Source organism: Sarcophilus harrisii, chromosome 1, assembly GCF_902635505.1.
Source record: "Sarcophilus harrisii chromosome 1, mSarHar1.11, whole genome shotgun sequence".
Taxonomy (NCBI): Eukaryota; Metazoa; Chordata; class Mammalia; order Dasyuromorphia; family Dasyuridae; genus Sarcophilus; species Sarcophilus harrisii.
Window position 1 is genome coordinate 628,620,855 of NC_045426.1, and position 27,990 is coordinate 628,648,844.

Here is a 27,990-nt window from a genome sequence, read left to right on the forward strand (position 1 = left end):
TTGCAGAAAATTAGTGCTAAGATAATTTCTAATTATAAATACTACAGATCTATGAAATAGAAAGTATTGTGGTTTTAAAGTAAACCTATAATTTGAATGAGAAGCTTTGTGGATTAGTCAGAATCTAATTTCTAAGCACACAGGATGTCATTCCAAATGTTATATTATTCATTCTATTATCAATTTATAGAAAAGAGTTTCTTTTAAAAATAAATATTGGAAAATGAATTAAATTATCAATGCTAATAATAAATGATTACATCAATAGAAGGATTTAAGATTTGTACATTTTGGCATAATGAAAGGAATAATCCTAGACTAAAATAACAATGAATATAATTTACCAAAGGGCTTTCAGCTTTACAAACCCTTTTCCCTGAAATGAACATGTGAGGGAATGAGCTCAAAGTTTAAGTAGCTTGGCCAACATCACATTATTGTTTTCTCTTTTTTTTTTCAGTAGTATTTTATTTTTCCAAATACATCTAAAGATAGTTTTCAACATTCATTTCTATAAAATTTTGCATTCCAAATTTTTTCCCTCTCCCCAAGACAGGAAGCAATCTGATATAGATTAAACATATACAATTCCTCAAAATATAGTTCCATATTTGTAATGTTGTACAAGAAAAATCAGACCAAAAAGAGGGGAAAAAAACTATGAGAAAGAAAAAGTTAAAAAAAAAAGAAAGAAAAGAAAAAGATAAAAATACTATGCTTTGATTCACATTCAGTCTCTACAGTTTTCTCTCTGGATGTGAAAAATTGCAATTAAGTTCCAGAGCTGAAACTCACAAGCAGTACTCTGCTGTGTGGATATTGCATTGTATTCTCCTTGAGAACAGAAAATTTATCTGATTAATCTTTTTATTACCAAAACCCCTAGCACAGTCTCACAAATAAAAATATATTTATTGAATAATAAATATTCAATGAATAAGGGATATATATATATGTATTTGAAATAAAAATACAGCTTTTTTTCTTATTACTGGTAATAACAGAATTTATTTATTTATTATTATTTAATTCAAGAGAAGTATACTATTTGAGTTTTCTTTTAATTCTCAAAAAATAAAAGCATGAACAGTTTCCTGGTAGATCTGAAAAGAAACTTAGAGATAATCTAGTTCGATCCCCCCCTTTATTTTACAGATCAGCAAAATGAGAGAAAATGAGGAGAGTTTCAATTTCTTGCCAAGAGCCTGTCATTGGTAGATTAATCATTTGAATATAGGGCCACTGATTGATATCCTTGGCTCTTTCCAGAGGTTTCTAGTTGCAGTATTTATTTTCATGCCCAAGGAAGAGATACTGTTTTCACTATAAACACCTTTTGAATATTCAGATTCATTTCAAAGGCACCATCCTGTCTGCTCTTGCACAATTATACTAGATTTAGTTTTAATTAAAGAAACAGCTCTAGTGTTTGGCCTTTTCTGTGGTGAAAATATAATGATTATTTATTTTAAAGCATGATAAAAACATTAAGATGTGGCACATCTTTCAAGTTGTGTTTGGTTTGGAAAATGGGGCAACAATTTTCATACTTAGAAGAAGCTGACTGTGAGATGTGATCTTTTAATAGCAGTTATGAAATGACTATTGCACACAAACAAATCAGTGTGTCCTGTTTTTATCCATAGCTACAGTGGAACTGAATGCAGGATGTTTATGCCCTACTCTAGTCCAAATCTGCAAGAACTAAGCATTTTCCTGGAGCAATACTTTAATATTCTTTGTCCTCCGTTCTCATAGAGGACCATGACATTAAGGAGGTGACTCCATGACATGCAAGTAAATTGGATTTAAGTAGGTAGGGCTGTGTCACCTGCCTCACTTTCCCCTCCAGAGCCATAGGGATCAATTGGCCAAATATAGTTCAAGAGGACTGGAATAGGAACTGGATGAGAAATAATCACCTTGTGGTCACAAGATTGTGGACTATTAATCCTTTGTTTTACACCTGATGGTAATATAGTATCTTGTATTACATGGCAGAAATTATACTTCTATTCTCTATCCTGGTCTTTGTCTTCCGTCCTCATGGTCTATTAACCAGCCTCTTTTTTAAGGGTTGCCTTCCACTCTGTTGCCAGAATAACTGACTCTCCAAGTATGGGCTTCATATTTGGGATATTAACATTTTTCAGAAATGGACAGTGACCTAGAATGAAATAAGAGAACATTGATACCTGAGACAGGTATCAAGGATGACATTGCTAACACATGTTGATGATTAAGACAACATGAAGAAAAGGGAAGGTCAGCCTCTTCTTGAGATCTCAATGGCAGAATCTCAATTCAGACATAAACATAAATCAAGAGATAGACTAAGTTGGCGCAAGAATAATTTTTGAATCCCAAAGTGCCAAAGAGGATAAGAGAAGGAAAATTAGAAAAAGAGAGATTCAGTCTAATTAACATCAATTATAGAGGTGAGAGGGGTTAAATCTCCCCATCCCGCACCTCCCCACTAGATCCACCTGTGTCTCTTCAAAAATTATTTTTTTTTTTTTTGTGGCATCCTCTCATGTCCACAACAGCCTTCCACTCTGATATGCTAAGATTTTCACAGATAGAATCCACATTGTTGTTTTTGTTTCTTAATTGTTTCATTTATGTATGAGTCTTGGAGTTCTTTTTTCAAAGATATTGAAGTGGCTGGCCATTTACTTTTCCAGCTTATTGTACAAATGAAGAAACTGAGTTAAAGGGCTTGCTCAGGGTCACACAGTAAATGTCTGAGATCATATTTGAACTCAGGTCATCTTAAGGCTTGACTTAGCAATCTATTCAGTGTAAAATAATTGCTCCTATGTCCTCAATAGGACAAAGAAGGGAGGAAGGGAATAAGGAAGGAAGGAAGAAAGGAAGGAAGGAAGGGAGAGAGGGAGGGAGGAAGAGAGGGAAGAAGGGAGGAAAAGAGGGAGGGAGGGAGGAAGGGAAGAAGGGGAGGAGGAAGAGAGGGAAGGAGGGAGGAAGGGAAGGAGGGAAGGGGAAGGAAGGAAATGAGGAAGAAAAGAAGAAAGGGCTGAGTGTTCTGGGGATACAAAAAGAAGCAAAAGACAGATCTTTTGCACAAAGCTTTCAATCTAATGGGGTGGCAGGAAAAAAAACAAACATATAAGCTATAAATAAGGATAAGAAATAATTAAGAGAGTTAAGGAACTAGAATTAAGAGAGGTTAGAAAAGAATTCCTTTCAAAATGAAATATTAACGGGAACTTAAAGGAAGGCAAAGAATACTTTGAACAATGGTCAGATAGATAGGATAAGATATTAATTTCTTAAAAAAAACTTAGGAGAGAGAAAAGTGATTGACATTATTAAAAGTGAAAGAGTTCAAGGACAAGAACAATTCAGAAAAGACTGTGATTTGGCAATTAAGAAACAATTGATAATGTTAGAGAATTTAGTGGGATGATGAAATTACAACTGATTTGTGAAGGATTTAGAATAGAGTGAAAGGAAAGAAGATATATATCCCTATGATCTTTTCAAGTTTAGTCAAAGATGGCAGAAGAGATATAGAATAATATAATAGAGATGAAAGGATCATGTGATAGTTGTCTGAGGATGGAAGAGACATGGGCATAATTTGTATGCTAAGGAATTGAATCAGTAGGGAAGGAGAACTTAAAAATGAGTGATAGAGTAGAAATGACAAGAGAGAGTCACCACTATTAAAGGAGAGTCTTGAGGGGTAAGATTTGACCCTTAGCTATGTCTGACAGCTAGATATCACAGAATAGAGTGCTGACATTGGAGTTAGGAATACATGAGTTCAAATTCATCTTCAGACACTTTCTAGCTGTGTAAACCTAGGCAATCTCTATTTATCTAGTTCCTTTATAAAATTATTGAAAGATCAAATAAAATGAAAATTATGAAGGGCTTAGCACAGTGCCTGGCATGTAGTAAGTGTCCAGATAGTAATTTACATTATTATTATTATTGTCATCATCATCATCATCATCATCATCATTATTATTATTATTCAGAGAATTACAGCTCAGCAGGCAACTAAAAGTGTCCTGATGGCAAATAGGAGGCAAGTGAATGATATCTGTATCTGCTCTGAATTAAGAAGAAAAGCTCATTTAGTTAAAATCCCTTGGATTGGAAGGTTGGGGGAAGGAGAAGTACATAGATACAAATGTAAAATACGTATTCATTTTCTACACAAATATATATGAAAAAGTTTTGAAATTAAAAAATATGGGCAAATTATCACACACACACATATATATGCAAGTGAAATTCAAAATAAAACAACTCTAAGATTTTACCTCACTTTTTATTAAATGGTGAAAACAATATATGAAAATAGTCAATTTTGCAAAGATTATAGGAAGACAGGTATACTAATACTTTGCTAATGAGACAGTTTCTTCATCTGTGCCACTGGAATAATAATATACTATTTGGTTCACATATTTGCTAACATCAAGGCACCATAAAAGAGAGATTATTATTTTTTTAATTTTAATCCTGTCGAATATATTAACTAATTGGATAGCTATAGAAATTCTCTCTGCCTCAGTTTTTTCATCTCTAAAATGGTAAAAATAGTATTTCTATTATTTTCCCTACTGGATCAATGAAAGAAAAGCAATATGAAGTACCCAATATATTAAATGAATACATTTTGTTCATATAGAGACCACAACAATACTTTCATGACCTCTTTTCTTCTACAATAAAATATAAATTATTTAATGGCAACCACAGAAAGAAAAACAAACAAACATAGAAAATGGCTTCCAGCATACTGGTTAGATTTTCATGTAAGATTTATTGGAATAAACTATAAGATGAAGACAATCACTTATATTTTAGTCTACACTGATGATGTTATATCTTTATCAGTAAGATGACAGATAGTAAAAATTACAAAATCATTATATAATTTTGACTAAAATTATTTTAAAATCATCATTGAGATGACCTGCAGAAAAGTAAAAAAAAAAAAGTGTGTTTTGAATCTACCTAATGAGAGATAGAGGAAACTATAACCTTTATTTTTTTGGATAAGAACTAGCTATGTTAGAAGTGAAGATGAAAACAATATTCTCCAAATTAAAAATAAACAAAAATATCATCCCATATTAACCTCGGTTCTTTTTTCTTGCTATTATTTTTGTATTTTATTTATTTTACATATTTTTAATATTTTGGTTATATGTATATTCATATATTTTCACATATTTCCTTATGAATCATGTTGAGAGAGAAAAATCAAAACAAACGGGAAAAAAAAACAGAAGAAAATGAGAACAAGAAAAAGAGGGGGAAAAAGGAAGCATAGCATGTCTTGATTTAAATACAATCTCCATAATTCTCTCCCTGGTTGAGGATGGTATTTTCCATCCAACGTTTTTTGAGATTTCCTTGGATCACTAAACTACTGAGAAGAACCAAGTTTTCATAGCTAATCATCCCACAATCTTGCTGTTATTGTGTATTATTTATTCCTGGTTCTGCTTGTTCTGCTTAGAATTAGCTCGTAATCTTTTCAGACCTTTCTAAAATCATCTTGTTCTTTTTTTATAGAACAGTAATATGCAATTATTCTCATATACCATAACTTATTCAGCCAGTCCCTAATTGATGAATATCTAATCATTTTCTAATACTTTGCCACCACAAAAAAAGAAATACTACAAACATTTTGCATATATGGATTTGTTTTTCTTCTTTTATGATTTTTTTTTGAGATACAGACCCAGGAGGGGCACGACTGAGTCAAAGGGTATGTAATTTACTAGTCCTTTGGGCACAATTCCAAATTGCTTTCCAGAATGATTGTATCATTTCCCAAATTTACCAACAATGCATTAGTGTCCCAGTTTCCCCATATCCCCTCTAACATTTATCAATATCTTTTCCTGTCATCTTAGCCAATCTGAGAAGTGTGAGGTGGTACCTCATAGTTATTTTAATTTTTTTTTAATTTTGAATTTCTCTAATCAATAGTGACTTAGAGCATTTTTTTCATATAAATGTAGATGATTTTAATTTTTACGAAAATTATCTATTCATATATTTAACCAATTATTAATTGGGGAATAACTTGCATTATTATTAATTTAATAAAATTTTTATATATTTTAGAAAAGAGGCTTTTATCAGAAACACCAACTGGAAAAAAAATTCCCAGCTTTTTTACTTCCTTTCTAATCTTGGCTATGTTGGTTTTGTTTGTGCAAAATTGTTTTTATTTAATATAATCAAAGTTATCCATTTTGCATTTCATAATGTTCTTTAGTTCTTCTTTGGCAATAAATTCCTCCCTTCTCCAAAGAACTGATAAGTAAACTCTCCCTTGCTCTCCCACACCAAAATCATTTACCCATTTTGACCTTATATTGGTATGGGGTCTATGTCGAGTTTCTGACATGTTATTTTCCAGTTTTCCTAGCAATTTTTGTGAAATAGTGAGTTCTTATCCCAGAAGCTGAATTTTTGGAGTTTATCAAATAGTACATTATTATAGTCATTGATTATTTTGTCATGTGTATGTAACATATTTGACTGTATTTCTTAGCCAGTGCCATATGTTTTTGATGACTGCTGCTTTATAATAGAGTTTTAGGTCTGGTACTGCTAAGCCACCATACTTAGCATTTTTTTTCTCCCTTAATTCCTTTGCTAATTATGTTTTAATAAAAATCCCAGTGAGGCATTTGACCAAATCTGCCATTTTAATAATGTGTAAAATGTATAAATAATAAAAGGTAAAAACCACATAAAGTCAGATCTAAACAATTGGAAAAATATTAAGCGCTCTTGCATCAGTCGAGTGAATAAAATAAAGGTGACAATACTACCTAAATTAATCTATTTATTTAGTGCTATACCAATCAAACTCCCAGGAAACTATTTAATGACCTAGAAAAAATAACAACAAAATTCATCTGGAAGAACAAAAGGTAAAGAATTTCAAGGGAACTAATGAAAAAAAACAATCAAATGAAAGTGGCCTAGCTGTACCTGATCTAAAACTATATTATAAAGCAGCGGTCACCAAAACCATTTGGTATTCGCTAAGAAATACACTAGTTGATCAGTGGAATAAGGTTAGGTTCACAGGACAAAATACTCAATAACTATTTCAATCTAGTGTTTGATAAACCCAAAGACCCCAGCTTTTGGGATAAGAATTCACTATTTAATAAAAACTGCTGAGAAAATTTGAAATTAGCATGGCAGAAATTAGGCATTGACCCACACTTAACACTGTACACCAAGATAAGATCAAAATAGGTTCATGATCTAGGCATAAAGAATGATAGTTTACCTCTCAGACCTGTGCAGGAGGAAGGAATTTGTGACCAAAGAAGAACTAGAGATCATTATTGATCACAAATAGAAAATTTTGATTCTATTAAGTTAAAAAAGTTTTTGTACAAACAAAGCTAATGAATACAGGATTAGAAGGGGAGCAATAAACTTGCAAAACATTTTTACAGTCAAAGGTTCTGATAAAGGCCTCATTTCCAAAATATATAGAGAATTGACTCAAATTTATAAGAAATCAAACTATCCTCCAATTGATAAATGGTCAAAGAATATGAACAGACAATTTTCAGATGAAGAAATTGAAACTATTTCTACTCATATGAAAAGATGCTCCAAGTCATTATTAATCAGAGAAATGCAAATTAAGACAACTCTGAGATACCACTACACACCTGTCAGACTAGCTAGAATGACAAAGAAAGATAATGCAAAATGATGGAGGGGATGTGGGAAAACAGGAACACTAATACATTGTTGGTGGAATTGTGAATAGATCCAGCCATTCTGGAGAGCAATTTGGAACTATGCCCAAAAAGTTATCAAACTGTGCATACCCTTTGATCCAGCAGTGCTACTACTGGGCTTATATCTCAAAGAGATCATAAAGAAGGGAAAGGGACCTGTATGTGCACGAATGTTTGTGGCAGCCCTCTTTGTAGTGGCCAGAAACTGGAAACTGAGAGGATGCCCATCAGTTGGAGAATGGCTGAATAAATTGTGGTATATGAATATTATGGAATATTATTGCTCTGTAAGAAATGACCAGCAGGATGAATACAGAGAGGCCTGGAGAGACTTACATGAACTGATGCTGTGTGAAGTGAATAGAGCCAGGAGATCTTTATACATGGCAACAACAAGACTATATGAGGATCAATTTGGATAGACGTGACTCTCTTCAACAATGAGATGATTCAGACCAGTTCCAATTGTTCAGTAATGAAGAGAATCAGCTACACCCAGAGAGAGAACTATAAAAAATGACTGTGGACCACAACACAGGATTTCCACTCTTTCTGTTATTGTTTGCTTGCATTTTTGTTTTCCTTCTCAGTTTTTTTTTACCTTTCTAGATCTAATCTTTCTTAAGCAGCAAGATAATTGTATAAATATGTACACATATATTGCATTTAACATATACTTTAACATGTTTAACATGTATGGGATTAGCTGCCATTTAGGGAAGGGGTAGAGAGAAGGAAGGGAAAAGTTGGAACAGAAGTGAGTGCAAGGGACAATGCTGTAAAAAATTACCCATGCATATGTTCTGTCAATAAAAAGCTATAATAAAAAAATGTAGAGAAATGTAGAATAAGCCATATATGAATTTGTAATTGGTCCAATTACTGTAAGGAACCCCATGAGGAAGCCATTAGCTTGATGCCAACTTGAAAGGAGATTTCTTTGTCCTTGGGCATGTATATTTTATTTGGTATCAATAGCAAACAATTGAATAGTAATACCTTCAAATTCTCAAATGATACAAAACTTAAAGAAATACCTATTCACTGGTGGACAATACCAAGATTCTTAAAATGCCTCAAATAGTCATAATGGTGGGCTAAATCGAGCAAGATGGAATTTACTAAAGAGTGCAAAGTCATACCTGAGCAGAAATTGAGTTGTTTCAGTCACATCTGACTCTTCATGAGTCTCTTTGGGGTTTTCTTGGCAAAGATATTGGAGTAGTTTACCATTTTTTTCTCCAGCTTTACAGATGAGGAAATTGAGGCAAATAGGTGACTTTCCCAGGTTCATATAGCTAATAAGCATCTGATATTTGAACTCAGAGAGATGATTCTTCCTGATTCCCAGTCCAGTGCTCTATTTACCACTCTACCTACTAGTCCTGATGTAAGGAATGCTTTTCCAAGCAGAGTTTGATGATTACTTAGTCAGAGTTGTAGTAAAAGAGACCTATGTTCAAATATGGGTTAGAATTTGAAGTTTTTTCAACTCACTTTTACAATGTGCTTAAAGATATATATTTAGAACTTTTTCTCAAAGCAAGATTCATCATAGAACTTTTAGAAAGAATGCCAGATTTGGACTAAGAAAAGTGGCGTTCAGATATTGATCCTTCATATTTCCTTGTGATCTTACACGTTAGTTAATTTCCTTTAGTTTTGTTTTCTTCATCTACAATCTGATGGGGTTGGGTTGGGCTGGGATATCTAAAGTCTTGTCCCACTCCCAATTATACTATGCTAACACATAGGTAAAAAATTAAATATGAACATGCTGATATAAGGCCAGGTAATCAAGCCTCTGAAAGATTGTAGCTTGCCCTTTTTAGCATAGTGAGTATTTGAAAGATGTGAACTTCTGATTCAATTCAATTCAATTCATAAACCATATCTGGAATGCCTATTATATTCTAGGCATTATAAACAAAAAGACAAAAAGGAAATGGCACATACACTCAGAGTTTACCATTTACTGACACGTAACTATATATACCCAGCTAAGTATGTAGACATAATACATCAAAAACTTTTTTGCTAAAGAAACTAGCAATTCTAAGGAATTCTGAAGGTTATTATGATAGCAGGTTGCATCTGAGCTAGAAATTGAGGGAAACTAGGGATTCTATCAAGAAGAGATAGGAAGGAAGTGCATTACAAATTATGGGGGACTGCTTGTTCAAAGGCATGGGCATAGAAGACATAATCATATATGTAAGCTAATTTGGCTGGAATTTAGAATGTTCAGGAGAAGTAAAAAAAATATGCTTTATATGGGAAGATAGATTGAAGCCCAACTGTGAGAGGTTGTTTTTTTTTTTTTTTTAATTATAGCTTTTTATTGACAGAACGTATGCGTGGGTGATTTTTTACAACATTATACCTTGCACTCACTTCTGTTCCAACTTTTCTCTTCCCTCCCTCCACCCCCTCCCCTAAATGGCAGCGGTCTTATACATGTTAAATATATTATAGTATATCCTAGATACAATATATGTGTGCAGATCCATACAGTTCTCTTGTTGTACAGGAAGAATTGGATTCAGAAGGTAAAACTAACCCGGGAAGAAAAACAAAAATGCAAGCAGTCCTGTGAAAGGTTTTTAATGTCCAGATTCAGAATTTCATATGACGCTTTATAAATAAAAAACATTGAAGCTTTTTGAGAGGGAAAGAAAATATTCAGATGAATGATTGTCAGATTCTAATTTTGTGATTTAGATATTATTTACTAATTATTCCTAAAATGTTTGTATGTATATGTGTGTGTATATACATACATATATACACACAGATACAGACATGTGTGTGTATGCATGCATGCATGTATATATGAGTATATATATGTGGTATGTGTGTGTTTGTGTGTAATTAATATGTTACTAATCATATAATCTATTATTATATATTATATAATTCCATATAATAATAATAATAAAACCTAGGAGGGCAAGAGATTTGGTGTAGCTCACAAAGTGAGTTGATATTTGTTCTGAGAGTAGGATCCGGGTCCACTCATATCTTGTTTATTGCTATTTTCTGGTACCCTAAAATGCCTCATAACTCAGTTCTTTTAAGTTGTAGCCATTGGCTCTTTCCAATAGACTATCATTCTACTAAGTAAATAGAGAAAAGCATCCATCCATATTTTTACAAGTTTGTTTCCAGCCTTATTGAAAAACAAATGGTCCAAAATATGACCACATGAATGATGAGGCTTCTGCTGGACTCAAAGTCATTTATAATTTTTACCATTTTCTTCCAACCTGAAAGTTTGCATTACCTGATCCTAAGATTGCAAAATCAGAGTCAATTACTTTCAGATGTTATTGTTGTAAAAATGGAAACCTTTCTAGGAAAGTGCCATTGTTTTCTCCAACCCACAGATTAATTCTTTATGTTCTTTGGTCTGAGGTCAAACACTATATTCCTATACACATGCACTCACTAACTCAGTAATTAAGGCCCTGACAAACATTTATTGGGCAAATGTCATGCTAGTGAAATCCTAACATAATATTCTCCATGCTATAGATGACTAATAAATATTTGTTGAATGAATGATTGACTCTGTAAAGGCTTGTGGGAGCTGGTATAATGAAAAGTCACAGAGCAAGATTTGAATCAGCCTTCAGCACCTTGGATAAAGTAGCTGCCCAGAAGTCAGGCAGTACTACTGAAGGTAAATTGTCTTCTGACAGGTGTTGTTTTTGACTATTTCAAGGGGCTTGCTACTTTTGGTAGGTTACAAAACCTTGTCAAACCTCTGGCTTGACAATGATTATTTCTTCATTCTCTGAATTCTTATTTTTATAGCTTAATGGAAAGAATAGTAGATATAGAATTTGAGAACCTAGGTTGACATCTGGCCTCTACTACTTACACTTCATATGAAACAGAACAAGTCATTTAATCTCTCTGGTTTAGTTTCCCTATCTGGAAAAAATGAAAGAGTTGACTGCTATTTCACTTAATAGTGGTATTTTTAGCTTCAAATTTCTATCCTTATGACTAATTTCTCTTGCTTATTGATTATAGATTATTGTCTTTAACTCATCTATGATTAATTCATATGTATTTATTTTAGTTTTTAAAGCAGATTGTATATTTGATAAGGACAAAGTTCTTGTTTTCTTTTTTCAAAGATCCCCAGCATCTATTATCTAGTTGAAAGTTTAATAGGGCTTAATAGAAAATTGATAATAATGATGAAGCAAGGAGAATTTGAACTCAGATCACCTGGCTACAAATCCATTACTTTTTTTGACTATTGTCTGCTCTTAGTCATCGTGGGTTGATAATTTCTTTTCATAAAAGGTCTTTGCACTTCTTGCATACATCAATTCACTCTTATATATTATAGTTTCCTGGATCTAGGTTGTTTTTCCTTCCCCAGCTCCTCTTCTCTCATTACCACATGCAAACATATAATAAGCTCCATGAAGGTATGTAGTCATAGTCACAGAATCACATAATGCTGTAATTGAAAGGCACCCTAGTAAGAAACCATCTGGTCCAATCCTATTATTTAACAAAGGATTGTGCTCGACACATTTTTTTTTTTTTTTTTTTACCATGAAGTCTCATAGAGACTAAAATTACTCTAAAGTTGTTGCTCACATGACTCTCATATAAACAAGGTATGCTTCAAGTAAGCTGGAAGGCTAGTTCTGAAGTTTTTAGAATGAGCATTTACAAATAAGAAATCAAGCAAATGCTACAAATCTGGGCTCAATGGAGTTCTTTTTTTCTTGATTGTCTAAAGAAACTATTAATATTGCAGATTAAACTTGAAAGTGTGCAATCTCTATATTTTTTGTTCCAGAGTTGGATCTTAAATACATACCAGAACACTGCTGCTTTTAAGTGATAGTCAAGAATGTGTTTTCTTAAATTCCATATGTCCTTCAGCAGAAGGAGCAATACATCATAGCATATAATATGCTGATCGTAAAGTGAGATATCTAGGTTCAAATCTTGCCTTTGACATTTATATATCATGTGTCCTTTCTCAAATAATAAATAAGACTTAATTTGCTAAGTCTTAATTTTGCACCACTAGAGGGAATGTCTATAAAAAGAGTTTCTGATTCCAATACATTATCTTACTAATGAAATAACGGCTTGTTGACATATATGTGCCTCAGCATATATCTATATTACTGTCAACACAATAAGTACTTAAAATATTTTTCATAATTGGAAGATAGACACACATTAGATACACACATGTATGTGTAAGACTGTGTGTTTTTATAGAGATCTATATCTATCTGTCTGTCTATCTCTTCTAGTCCAGTTCAAATATGATAATTATGGAACAGTGAGCTCATTGTATTGGCAAAAATTAATCGCAATGATTTTTTTAACTGGTATATAGATATGGAAACACATACACAGATCTTTCTCTGAATATATTTTAACATGAAGATGACCTTGGAAATATAGCTGTGGAATGAGGTGCTTCAGAGGGAAGCTACTCATATTTGTGAGAAGCTTTACTGGACCCAAGCCCCTAAAATGAATACTGTCAAGGGCAGTGTCAAAATGCTGGGGGACCAGAAGCAGCCAAGGTGAGCTGAAGTTCACAAAAGTGAGTTGCCAGGAATAGGTACCCATTAATCCCTGTCATATGGGTCACAGGCAGTCCCACTCAGCCAAACAATGTAGCTGTGTACCTAATGGTGTGCTCCAAAGCAAGATATTGAGAGACAGACAGTAATATATCTCTCCCCCTCTTCCCCAACTCCATTACCTTATATAACCCATTTTGGCCACTAGGGAAAAATGACATGTCAGCATAACCAATGTGGGTTGGAAATGATGACATTTGGCAGAGGAGGAATAAAACAAAACCACATATTCTCTGCAGAGCTGTTTATGTAAAAACAAAATAAAATAGATTCAGGGACTTCTATTTTTAAAAAATCACAATAGTGATTATTTTAATTTTTAGATAGTTTTAACATTTTTAATAAAGTGGTTTTAAGGTATGGTAAAGTTAAATAAACATATAAGTAACAATTATTTGCTTTGGGCCTGGCTAAGAAGTATTCTATAATAAAATTCACTGTTCTTTTGCTGCACTTCATTGTTTTGGAGGTAGAGTGAAGGTTGGGAGAAATTACAACACTATATAACATATAGTATTACTATATAGACTGTATAAAATTTGGGGGTCCTCTTAAATTTCTCATACTGAAAAGTTGGATCCCCTGAAGATAGTTACATCTGCACTTTTAGTACCTCAGGGGAGCTATGAAGAATTAATGATGTTCATTTAATGATTTTGGTTCTAGTCCATATTCCAGTGTATTCACTCTATATTAATCACTGGTGCTAATTAATATTTCTTAAACATATCGGTATTGGTATTTAGTATCTACCTTATAATCCATTTAGCCAGTTGCTTTATTCTATCTATCAATTAAGTACTTAGTATCAGATTTTACAAAAAAGTATTTAATAAAACTCAAGAACCAAATATAAAAATCTATCACTGAACCCCTCTACCACCTCAATCCCTGGGGAGAATGGATTCAAACAAAAGTATTTATATAAAGCATTCACCCAACCAAGTTCAATTTCAGCTGTGACATTACTAAGAATAGAATCACTCTCTTTGTACAGGCCACTGTGTATCAGCTACCAGGCTGATTTACTTCTGAGCTTGATCTTCACAGCTGTGAGCCACACAAGATAGACTCAGCTGCCTGCAATATATTGCATGGATTTTGCTTCCAAAGTTTTTGCTGGCCTTCAGAAGCTCTGAAACTTGTAGATTAGTTTCTCATATCTCAAATATCCTTTCATCCTTATAGTTCAAATATCATGTTGGCTTATTAAGAGTAAGCAATAGTGTTCTCTCTGTCTCTGTCTCTGTCTCTGTCTCTCTCTCTCTCTCTCTCTCTGTTTATTTCTCTCTGTCTCTGTCTCTTTCAGTCTCTTGTCTCTCTCTGTCTCTGTCTTCTTGTCTTTCTGTCTCCATGTCTCTATCTCTCTGCCTCTGTCTCTGTCTCTCTGTCTTGCTCTGTCACTGTTTCTGTCTGTCTCTCTATCTTTCTTTCAAGAATGTATATAGATACATAGATTGTATATTAGATAGATAACATTATCTATATTACATAATATATTATTATATTTTCAGAGGGACACACACACATAGTATATACATTGGCCTTAGAGAGGCAGACACTAGCATGAGGTGGGGGTGGGGGGTTTCCTAGGGAAAAAAAATCTCTTCTAGAACGTGGGGCTTGAACTAGGTCTTGAGAAAACCAGGAATTTGAAAAAGTAGATGTAAGGAGGGAGAACATTACAGGTATGGTAGACAGCAAGTGAAAAGATATAGAAAAAAAGATAGAATATTTTATGTGAGGAGCAAATAAAAAAAAAAGGGGGGGACTGTAGCTTGTAGAATAGCCTAGTGGATAGAATTCTCAGACTGAAGTGAGGAAGGCAGGAGTTAAAATATATGTCACCTCTCCGTGCCCCCCCCCTCCAATTTTTTTGTGTGACTTTTGGTAAATCTCTTAATCCCAGATCTACTCAGTTTCTTTAACTGTAAAATGGGGATATTAATAGAATCTTCCTCCCAGGGTTGTTGTGATGATCAAATGAGATAATATTAAACCCCTTACCACAGTGCATTGGGCACAATAAAGCTAATATTTTTAGTTATTGGACTATAGAGTACATGAAGGGAAATAATATGTATGAAAAATATAAAAGTATTTAGGGGCCCATTTGTCAAGAGATGAAAAACATAAAAGAGTTTATATTTGTTTTTGGATGCAATAGAGATCCATGGCCATCTATTGAATGGGGAGTGATATGACCACTTCAATACTTTAGACAAATCACTTTGGCTTTTCTACAAAATATAGATTGTTGTAGAAAAAAACTTAAGACAGAGATACTAATTAGAATTCTATTGTAATAGTACAAGTAAGAGTTGATGAGAGAGTGAACTTCATTCCCTTAGTCAAGGGCCTCTTATCCCAAATCTAGTACTCATTTTACTCCTCTTAATTTTGTGCCACAATCTCTTGGCGTACATAGGAGGTACTCCCAAACAACTATAGCCACACGAAAATGAAGCTGTCATTTTCATTTAGAAGGAATAGTGTTGCATTGGTTATGAGAATCAATGCAATATGAAAAGTCAATTTTCAAATTAAAAAACCAAGCTATTGATAAAAATGGAAGAAAATCTCCAATTAACTAAATTTTTTTAAATGCAAAAGGAAATAATGCTGAAACCCTATGTAATAACCACTGGATTTTCAAAGACGATAAAAAAGGGGAATGACAATTTTTTGAGGAGCTGAAGGGAGACAGGTACACTTCAATAATCATGTTGGAATGTGAATTTGTTTGGCCATTCTCAATAGCAATTTGGGATCATACCACGAGTCATTAATCAGTACACTTCATTTTACCCAGCAATGTTACTATTAGGTTAATATCTAAAGAGAGATTAAAGAATGAGGAAAAAACACATCAAGAAGCCTTTTTTGTATCTATGTCTGTGTGTGTGTGTTTGTGTGTGTGTGTGTGTGTGTGTGTGTGTGTGTGTGTATGGTAACAAAGAACCAGAAACAAAGGAAATGTCCATCAATTGAGCAATGAGTATTGAACAGATCTTGGTATATGAATAATGGTATATTATTGATGAAACTGATAGTCTCAGTGAAACATCAGTAGATTTATATGAAATAATGTATAGCAATATTACAAGAACCATTAGAAAACTTGTAAAGCAACAATCGTTCCTTGTAAAGAGAATTAACACAGGATTTTTCTTTGCTGTTTTTATCAAAAGAAAGAAAACATTTCCATCTTAAAATGGTAGAAAATGCCATAGATCCCAAGTACATATCTAAATCACTAGAAAACAATTACTTATGTCTATTGAAATATATCCTTGCTAAATTATTGTCTTCATACCTCATTACATATTACCTTATGCCTCCTACACACAAATTTTCATGCCCAGGATTTAGATTCACTGGCATATGTGGGATTGCTTTCCTAATATATTCAGAGACTTATGGAAGCCCAGAATTGTCTTATTCAAATAACTGCATCTCTTAGAGTTCTCTACTCATTGCTGCCCCAAAGCTAATTTCCATTCATTAAGCAGTGGTCCTCAAAGTACAGTCCAAAGAATTGTTGGGGTCTCTGAAACCCTTTCAGAAGGTCTACAAATTCAAAATCATTTTTTATTTCTAATATAGTAAATAGCTATAAATATAACCCATATAAACAAAAACTCTTTGAACAGATCCTCGATAGTTTTTTAACAACATGAAGATAACTGAGAACAAAAATTTGAGAACCACTGCATTAGAGAGCACAGAAACTCAAACCAGAGAGTATCAGGGCTTGAAGTTTCAATAAAACACATGCAAGCCATATGGATATGAGTGTTTGTTCTACCACTAGAAAGACTGTGTTCTGTTTGTGTACTTGTGTGAGTCACTTATACTTTTATAGGTTCTATTTCACTTATCTGGTAAGTAAGGAGTGAATTAGATCATGTTGGTGATTCCTCAAACTCTAAGATTCAGTGACAATATCGGAGGTATGGGAGGCATCCAGTTATCTGAAGCTTCCAACTAATCCACATTTTCCTTCAGTAGATATGATTCTAGGGTCTTCCTTTGGGTCATTATTTCCCATTTATCTTGTAGATAGCTTGCTTTTTTATATTCATGCTGACTCCCATGTTAAATCATAAGCTCCTTGAGGACAGGAACTATCTTTTGCCTCATTTTGTATCTTCAGTTCTTAAAATGTATGGTACTCATTACACAGCTGGTGTTTAATAAGTGTTTATTGATTGACTATTCCTATTTAGAACAAATGAATACAGACAGCATGATGTTGTTGATAAGGGATTGGCCATGAAGACTGATATAGTCTTTCTGTTATACTTTCTTACCATGTGGCCCTAGGTAGGACACTAACTGTCTTTGAGTATCAGTTTTTCTTTTGTAGGGTATTGGACTGGATGAACTCTGTGTTGCTACATAATTCTATAATCCTATGAGATACGTCTGACTGTAGATAGGGAATATTTTAAAGAAATTCTATTGGACTTTTAACACCTTAAAGGCCAGACCACACATTCTTGTCAAAATCAGGTCAATATTTTATAGTAGAAAAGAGTATCAGCAAAGAATCTGCCTTTGGTTTTTAACTTTGCTACTTTTCCCTATGTGACTATAGTCAAATTACTTTACCTCTCTCAGAAAGGAAGGACCAAGTCTTGAAGAAAAAAGGAGAAAACACATTTTCCTTTTCTCTTTACAGAAACTGCTCTAAAGTCACGGGATTAGAATATTATGCATCTTAGGGAATTGTACCCATCCTCCCTACCCCTTTTTCTTCTTTGTTAGAGAGAAGGTATGAGAGACATATTTGAAAATGAAGGTAATATAAAAATAATAAACATACTATCCATAAAGAAAATGTATCTGATCTAAATGATCTCTAGGATCCCTTCTACCTCAGACCTCCTGTATTCTTAAAGTCCCTTTGTTTTATACACTAATTTAATGTATAAAAGACCCTTGTATTTCATTGTCACATGTATGACTCTTAGGTCTTTAGGAGGTAATATGTAAATAAAAATATACTGGATTTGAAGTCAGAAATTATGGGTTTAAGCCCTAACTTTGTCACTTATTACCCATGTCACCTCACAATAGTCTGGCCATTTTGTTCAAATGCCAAACATATGCTTATCAAAGGCAGTTTTATGGAGAGCTCATATAGGGCAAGCACTCACATGATAGTAAGAAAAAGCAAAGGACATTCTCAAGGTCTCTCTTAAGAACTTTGTGGAATTGATTGTGACACAGGAAACACTGACACAGGACCAGCCAGCATAGTGTGCCCTCGTGAGAGAAGGTGCTGTGCTCTATGAGCAAAACAGAATTGAATTAGCTTAGAAGATGCCCAAAGTTAGAGTCCACCCCAAATGTTCACACAGTCTGTTTGTGCCCAAACTTAGTGTTCTGAACTCGTATTGGTCACAGTTAGATATACTATCACTTGACTCTAACACAGTGATGTCATTTTAGTTCTCTTTGAGGATGAAGTTTATTCATCTGTAAAAGGGGAGACAGGAAGTTATATATTCATATATGTGTATATTGATATGTATATATAAATGTGTATATTACCATATTGTGTACATGTATTTATTTATTCCACTGTATATGTGCATATTCATATATATGCATATATACACATGTATGGGTATATATACATTATACATATAAATAAATATTTCTATTTATATACATATGTGTACATATGTGTGTATTATGTATGTATTTCAATGAGATCCACTCCACAAGCCTCTCTGTGTGGAATCTTTGATGGCTTTCCACACTTCATTTTTTAAATTCTCATCAGCATCTGCAATATCGTTAACTGATATTTTTTGTGCATATGTCCATATGCTGTAGCCAAGCCCGTTATTGCTTGTCACAAAATCTTCACTTAAAGAAAACTCCAATATTAAAACAAAAAAGAAAAATAAAATTATGATCCTATTTAAGCCCTCAATTGGACCAAAAAAAAAAAAAAAGTAGAACTCATTGCTCTAATTCTTGCTTCAACATCTTTTTCCTCTGCCCACGGCTTGATTAGAACATAAGAATGCAATTATCTGATAATTTTTAGTCTCAACTGATTAAAGAAGATAGGGCTTTCTAAGGTTAAAGGTTCTTATGGTGCATAATTAATTGTCCAACATCATCTTAATCAACATCTCTTCAGTTTGAGCTGTACCACATTTACTCAAAGGGTTGGGGGAGGGACATGAGCTCATTAATCAACTATGCCTGACTTGTCAAGAATAGATTTGGGTAGGAGACTTCAGCCTGTTATTAGAAAAGGAGTTGAAGTGTGACAACCTTCTGCCAGGAGAGGTGAATCACTGGGGTTTGTCGGCAATGAGATCTTGTGTTATTGAACAAAAGCTTTTCGGTCACGTGTTCCCACTCTGTCTGCCTAATGAATTGAAGTGTCAAGAAAATGTGGAGAGGCAGCATAGGGAAACAGAAATAGAATTTAATATGGCATGAATCATTTACTGACCAACTTGCATTTGTAGATAGGATCCCAGACAAAGCAGGAGATGATGGCTATTGTTACAGTCAACCATCATTAAAGTAGTGATGCAATTTCAATATAGAAAGGAAAGTTATTCTAGCTTTTTTTTTTCTCCCTGTTTATCCCCCATCCCCAATCAATAAAGTTGTCACATTTTCTAAGTTCAATTAACATATGAATCCTTGAAGACCAGAGAAGGGGCAAAGGTCCTATACCATCTTGTCTAAGCCACAGAATCCTTTATAAATAGTAAATTCCTTCTTAGATTACTTCCAATTGACCTTCTATCTAATTTCTATTTAGTATGTACATATTTCTTTGCATACATGCTGTCTCCTCTATTAGACTGTGAGCTTCTCACAGAAGGATATTTGAACCTTTCTTCAGTGTCTGGCATATAGTAAGTGCTTAATTGATGCTGCTTCTTGTGGTGGTTTTTATTATATACCAGATGCTATCCTAGGAAGTTAGGAAACTGCTGCTTAGGTGTAAAGGGAAAAAAATTACTGTCCTCAAATTAAATATATATATGTATATATATATATATTATAGTTGCAGATTTTTATATTAAAACAAAGAAGGAGCAACAAGAAAAGCATACAAAACTAATAGTTTTATAAGGCTTTCCATTTTACAAAGTAATTACCTTATGTAATTCTGTTACAGACATACTTTTTTTCCCCCTCAATTCTTTCCAAGGGCATGAAGACCCTAGGAATTGCTAGATATTACAGTGGCTAAGGTGCTGGGTCTAGACAGGAAAACTCATCTTCCTGAGTTTAATCCAGCCTCAGATACTTACTAGCTGTGTGATTCTGAGCAAGTCACTTAATACTGTTTGTATCAGTTTCATCATCTATAAAAATGTCTGAGAAGGAAATGGAAAAATACCTTTGACAAGAAAAACCCAAACTGGATCATAAAGAGTTGATCATGACTGAAAGACTATCGAATATCTAAGGACTCTAGAAGTGGATGTTTTCTGGTTGGTCAAAAATTCCCCAACACTCTCTTCAAATCCATTAAAGAGATTTGTCCTGAATTTGTGGCAGGCAGAGGAATATTCTCCCTACATTTTTGAATTTGTAAAAACAAGAAGAAGGACCTAGCTGAATCAAAAGCTGCTGACTACATAAAAATCAGCTAAAACAATGCCAAATGGGACTGAGAGACACCAAATCTGAAGCACCATGTCATGGTACTTATGTCAGATAGGATTCTGAAGGGCAATAAATCCTTCCTACTATAGATTAAAACCATTCATTCTTATTTTCTCCTTTCCCCTTTACCTTTCTCTCGTGAAGGGGTGGGAAGAAATGAACAACTCTTAAGATGGATGTTTTCACAGGATTTAGAAGGCATCAACTGCCATTTCTTAAAAATTTCTTTACACATCTATACTTTTGTTTTAAGAAAATGAATGTAACAAAGCCGTTGATTTACTACCTTGATAAACTATGTGTTTTCATAATAAATACAGCATTGAAGCAAGTGATTCAGAAAAATGTGAAAGAGAAATATTTTAAATTGATTTTTTTTACAGCATGATTTCTATTAAAGGATCAGAGTTTAAGGATAGAGTTATTGACTCATTTTTACATCTTACTAGTGGAGAGCAAATACATTCACTGGAATTTCTCTGAGGAAACAAGTCAGCAAAAATTTAACTTCCTGGACAGACATTGAGGCAAGCCTCCACTGTTATCTATGGAGAAGTCTAAAATAAATAAAAGTGAAAACAAAACAAAATAACAAAATAACTCCACTCCTCTAAAGCTTGGGGGATTTAGCTATAAAGAGATCAAAAACGGGGGGTAACGTGACTGACAATTCTGCCTGCCAGTTTACCAGCCCAGCATATAATATACAATAAAACTCCACTAATAGACCTTCAACAACCAAAGGAAGACTGGAATACACATTAAAAAAAATCTTAGAAGGTATGAAATAAATGCCTTGCTTAGAGTATCTCTTTCTAAAATAATTTTGCCATAGTAATTAAAAAAAAAATTTCTACCTTTCTTTAGTATTCATCTTTCATTGCCCCTGTTCTCCTATGTTGGACTTCTTATATCAATTAGTGTTTGATCCTCACCATAAATGACCTTGATAAGCTGGGTTCAATGAATATTTCAATATTTCTTGCAATATATATATGGGACCAAAATAGAACCATCAAATTTTAGTTCTGGAAGAAACATGAAAAAATCTAATCCAATTATTTCATTTTAAATATGAGGAAACTGACAAAAAGAAAAGGGAAATCACCTACCCAAGGTCACAGAGAGAGTTAGTAAAAGGGCTGGGCTTTTCATCTAGAATCTTTGATTTCTCTTCCAAAATTCTTTACTATACACCATGTTTTCCCAGTAAGAGTGATTCAATACTAGGAAATTCAGGATTAATCACATTTTTGTTTTGTTTTGTTTTTTTTTAACTTTTGTATTTTCTTTATTTAACCATTTCTTAAGCTTTAAACTTTCTCTTGTAACAAGAAAAACAAACTAAAATATTTATATACTGTATAAATCTTGTAATTCATTCAATGTTTTCCCCCATCGTCAATAGATTGTCTGCAAAAAAGAAGGGAGATAGTTGTTTTCTGCAGTTAAAAATTACAATCATATGAAGTTTTTGCTACCAACACATAACTAGCCAAGTCAAATTATTTTAGGAGTTAAATGTTTAAGGTCTAGGCATAGGTCAAGCCCCTTAGGAAACAAACTGAATAAGATTCTAATTCTGGGAGTATCTTTTAGGTCTGAGGAAGATTTATTATTATAGATACAAATGTCTATTTTCCTTGGTGATCAATGTATATCATTCCTAGTTCTACTTTTTCCTTCAAGAGCAAAATTTCTGCACAATTGAGCCCAGAATAACTATCAGGAATTTTGCAATGGAAATGTGAACTTGCTCACCTCTTGTTGGGAAAAAAAAAAAAGACCTTATGCAAATTGCAGTCTGTTCAGGTGAAAAAGACCATTAGGTGGTAATTTTATTAACTTCCACAGAGCATATGAAAATTAGCTACAGTCAGTGCTTGGCAAGTCATACTTTTGGCCATAGGGCAAGGACAGGTCACCTATTGCCAGAATCACACTCATCCCTTTCCTCTTTTCTTTTGTCATAAATTAGGGCAAGGGTGGGAGGGTGGGAAAGGAATGCTCAGAATACCTACTTCTTACTGCCTCCTTTTTCTTTAAATTACTTTGTATTTATTTGATTTACACTTTGCATTTATATAGCACATATTTTGCACTAGGTATTCTGAAATCTTTTTCAAATATTATCTCATTTTCTTCACAACAATCCTGTGTGCTGGATGCTACTTTTGTCCCTAATTTATAATTGAGGAAACTAAGGCAAGCAGAGATTAACTGACTTGACCAAGGTCACACAGAGAATAAGGGTCCAAGATCATATTAGAACTCAGGTCTTCCCAATTCCAGGATATGTGAAGGTTTGCTAAGAGCTTTGTATATACCACCTCTAAAGATCTTCCTAACAACCTAATTAGTCAACTACTATAGGTTTATTTTTGTTTTAAATATAAGGAATATGAGCTCTTAGAAATCAATTAATTAACTGTTATTGCAAAAATGTTAGGCAGGATGTGAATTCAAATCTCCATAACCTCCAAGGTTAGTTTTCTTTCCATTGTACCATAATGTGACTGTCATTATTATATTCTTTCTTAAATTTATCCCAAATCTGCATTCCTATAATTTGAAATAGCATAGTGCAACCAGTCCGGATTTAATTGAAGAGTCTTTAATATACCACTTTAAATATTCTCTTTCTCAAGGTGGATCATCCCTTGTTCCTTAAACTAGTATGAAAAGCAGAAATATTTCCTCCTCAGCTGTATTTGTAAAGAAAGACATGAGAGCATCTCCAATAGACTGCACTGGCAACATTCACTCTTTATCTTCAGCTTCAAAATTCTGGTCCCCCTTAAATCTCAGCATTCTCATTTGGAAAATGTGGTACAAAATTCCTCTCAGTCATTTTTCAAAATGTTCCTAATGGAACACCAGAAAATTAACTGCCACCATAAACAGGAGTTGGCAAGAGCTAACAGGTCCTGCAGTATTGTGTTTTTCCCTCTTTTTATTTAATAAAATGCTCTGAATACAGATTAACTTTCTTTCCCCAATATTTATTATTTTTCACCTGCCTGAAAACAAGAACTGAAGGTTCTTTGATAAATGGATTTAAAATTCATTTGGTTTCACAGTTGCGTCTGTAACTTCCTCTGTACCTTCTGTAAAAATACATTTTTATAACTTTCCTTAGAAACACAACTCATAAGAACTCAGGGAATATAATGGCCTGCTCTTTTTTTACTGTGCCACATCTCAATCTCCAGTGATGATAGAAATTGGTCTAAATCTCAAATCCAAAAAGGCTCTAGAAGCCATCTAATGTAATTCCTTTCCAAGGCATAAAATTTCTCCTGGGATATCCCCAAGTGATCATCCAGACCCTGCTGGAACATGTCCAATGGCAGGAAATACATTCATGCCCAGTTTATTTCTGAGCAGCTCTAATAGTTAAGAAAGCTTACTTTTTTATTGATACAAAAATCTGTTTCATGAAAATGCCACTTATTAGTCTTAATTAATGTGTTGTGTAGCTATTGAAAAAAAATAAAAGTTTACTCCCTCCTTCACACAAAATCCATATAAATGGTTGAGAAGAGAAAAATTGCCCCTGGCCAAATCTTCTTTTTCTTTTCCTCTTTTTTTTTTTCTGAGTTAAAAATCTCATGTTTTGTTCAAGAAGTCCTCCTACATATTTTTCCCTCTATTCATTGTCTGGTAGGTACACTCAAGTTGTCAAAGTCCCCCCTGAAATGTAATGCTGATAACTGAACAACAACAAAAAAAATAGAACAAGAAAGATGATTTCTTTTTCCTAGTTGGAAAAAAAATATTTCAATAAGAAAAATCCTTAGGTAGGGACATAACACTGGATGTCTCCTAAGTCCCACCCTCCCTCTGTCTGCATATTCCTACTTATGAAAGCTAAAAGGAAGTGAAAGTAACCTGGATCCATTTGACTCAAAAATCCCCAGCAACTTCAGTTCCAGTGAAGAAGTTTTTTGTTTTGTTTTGTTTTGTTATTTTTGTGGGGTGACAGTGGTGTTGCATATGTTATTTTGCAAATATGGCTTCTGCTCCCATCTGGTGAAATGTCTGCCATGAAATAAAAACAAAGCCTTATTTGGCTCAGAATAACACAATTCATCACAAGTGAAAATTAATAGAATAATTTTTAAGCTATTCCTGACCAAAAAAAAAAGAAAGAAAGAAAAAACGAAAGAAAAATAAGTCTTCCATATTCATACTGAAGGGAATCTGCCTTGAAAAAAGCATATTCCTTTGTAGCAAAAGGGTTTAGAATTGTTACAATATATTTCGTTGCTCTATCTCCAAGTATCTAAGTGTCTTTAGCTTTTTATTTTTTTTTGTCTCACCATCCTTTTATAGCAGTCCTAAGGAGATCTTAGACTTCCTCTAATTATTAAGGATCTACCTCTGCAATAGTCAGCTTATTCCCCCTTAGCTATCATATCCCAAAGAGTCTATATTATTTTGACTCCAAACTGTCAGTCCTTTTTCCCCCTTTCCTCTTACATCTGTGAGAACCATCAGCTGCTTTAACCACCACTTCTCTGCTAAGATATTGCTACTATCTTTCAGAGTTGACATCAACTGCTATAGCTGACTGTTATTTTAGGGAAGTATCATAGCTCTTTCATGATAGTATTTTGTGGTCATCATCTTTGAGGATTAGTATACACATTTACTATTTTTGGTTAGATATACCTATACCACACTAGTATGGCAAATATAGGGGTCCCATATGTAACTTAAGATTCTTACACTGATGACCTCTACCCCCATCCCTGCCTTTAGGAAAAGTATAAAAGTTTTATCTTCATGAGGATTTAGTGTGTCAGTTAGTTAGACATGAAATGATTTTGATGTCAAAGAAAATGATCACAAATACTTTTACAGCAAAATTTTTCCTTCTTTCTTCACAAAACTACTGTTTCCTTCTCAAAAGTGGAATAAAAGATGTTGTGGAAAAGGGTGGGAGTCACTAGACATGACATCATCTCATGTTAGATAATATCACAAAATGTTGCTAATCCCCTCACTAAAAAGCTCATGAAGATGGATTCTGAATCAGGATAGATCTTATAATAAAGTTATGAAAATAAGCTTTTTACAAGGATGTGATTTGAATGACTTATAGAGGAACATAAGTTCCAAAACACATGTGTTCAAGATCTTAGAAACAGTCTGTTAAAAAAAAATCAGTATTTTAGATTCAGAGTCCTTTTGTAACAAGCCTCTACATCTCCAAGAACTACCAAATCACAGCCATAACCATCATTAGATCCCTAAGTATAATTAGAGCAACTACTTTCTAATTCTCTCTCTCTTTGTCTCTCTGATTCTCTCTGTCTCTCTCTGTCTCTCTCTACATGTATATATATATATATATATATATATATATATATATATACACACACACACATGTGTGTGTGTGTGTGTGTGTGTGTGTGTGTGTATGAGTGTGTGTAAGATGGGGATCACTGCAAAGGCACAGAGATGAGAAGTAAAGCATCATGTATGTATAATATTGTATAATATTAAGTGGACCATTGTGGTTGAATCATAGAGTATATGGAGTTGTTGTTTTTGTTATTTTTATTTGTCCTTCATTCTTAAAGAGGACCATGACATCAGGGATCAGGGAGGTGACACCATGGCATGCAAGTGAATTGGATTTATATAAGGGAGGGCTGTGCAAGGTTACTTGCCTTACTTTCCTCTCCTAAGCATCTGGATTCAGTGACAAGATATAGATCAAGACAATGAGATGGCCTTGGAAGAAATGGGTGTTTGGCCTTTTAAAATTAATGTCTTCAACAAGTCTCAGTTTGATTAAGGCTGCACCCATTCAGTGATTAAAGCTAGGTTGCAACCAAGACTAAGAATCTCCTCTTTCACCTAGTCTCCCCCGCAAAAAAAAATTTCTAAACAAATAAATAAGTCTGGAAGGGGAAGATCCTCCATGTTTCTGGCCAAAGCAGACATAATTGCTATTTCTATTCAATCTGGATCAATCAGGACCCAAACAATGACCAAAAGGAGCTTGGCCTGGGACCTATTAGTAGTCAATGAGAATCAGATTAGTTTTGGTTTAATGCCACATGATCCTTAAGAAAGAAATCTAGTCAGGAAGCCACAGGATATTTTGGGAGGGTTCAGAGGTACAAAAGAAAAAGCAAAAAATATTTTTAAGAGTATCTTCAGATAAAAAAATGATACTCTTTGTGGACAGAGGGAGGAAAGGGAAGAAGGGAAGGAAAAAAGGAGGGAAAGGAAGGAAGGAAGGAAGGAAGGAAGGAAGGAAGGAAGGAAGGAAGGAAGGAAGGAAGGAAGGAAGGAAGGAAAGAAGAGACAGAGGCAGGGAGGGATGGAGGGAGGAAGGAAGAAGGGAGGAAGGAAGAGAGGGAGGAAGGAGGGAAGAAATCTTTCAACAGTGTATGGGCCAGCTTTACTCACAGAGGTTGTTGTTTTGTTCTTTGTTCTCAAAGAGGACTATGACATCAGGGAGGTGATGCTGTGACATGCAAGAGAAATGGATTTAAGTGAGGGAGGTAAAATCCCCTCCCTCATTTCCCCCTCCAGAGCCATCTGGGTCCAGTGGCCAGAGATAGATCAGAATGATCAGAGAAGGTCCTAGATGCAGTTGGAGACCTTTGCCTTTTTAAGCTAAGATCTTACAGGTCTCAGTTTGACTGAGGCCATGCTCATTCAGTGATTAAGACTATGGAGACTAATGATGTATAAAGAAGCTTGAAAGATTGGACTTGGCCAGTTTTATAAGAGTTGTAAACGCCAAATAAAAAAGCTTATATTTATACTTGGACATAATAGGAAGTCCCCAGGGTCTACTGAGTAAGAGGTGACATCTGTTTGCATCTTTGAGAAAACATGTGTGTGGGTGTGTCTGTGTGTGTGTGTCTGTGTGTGTGTGTGTGTGTGTGTGTGTCTATGTAGAGAGAAGT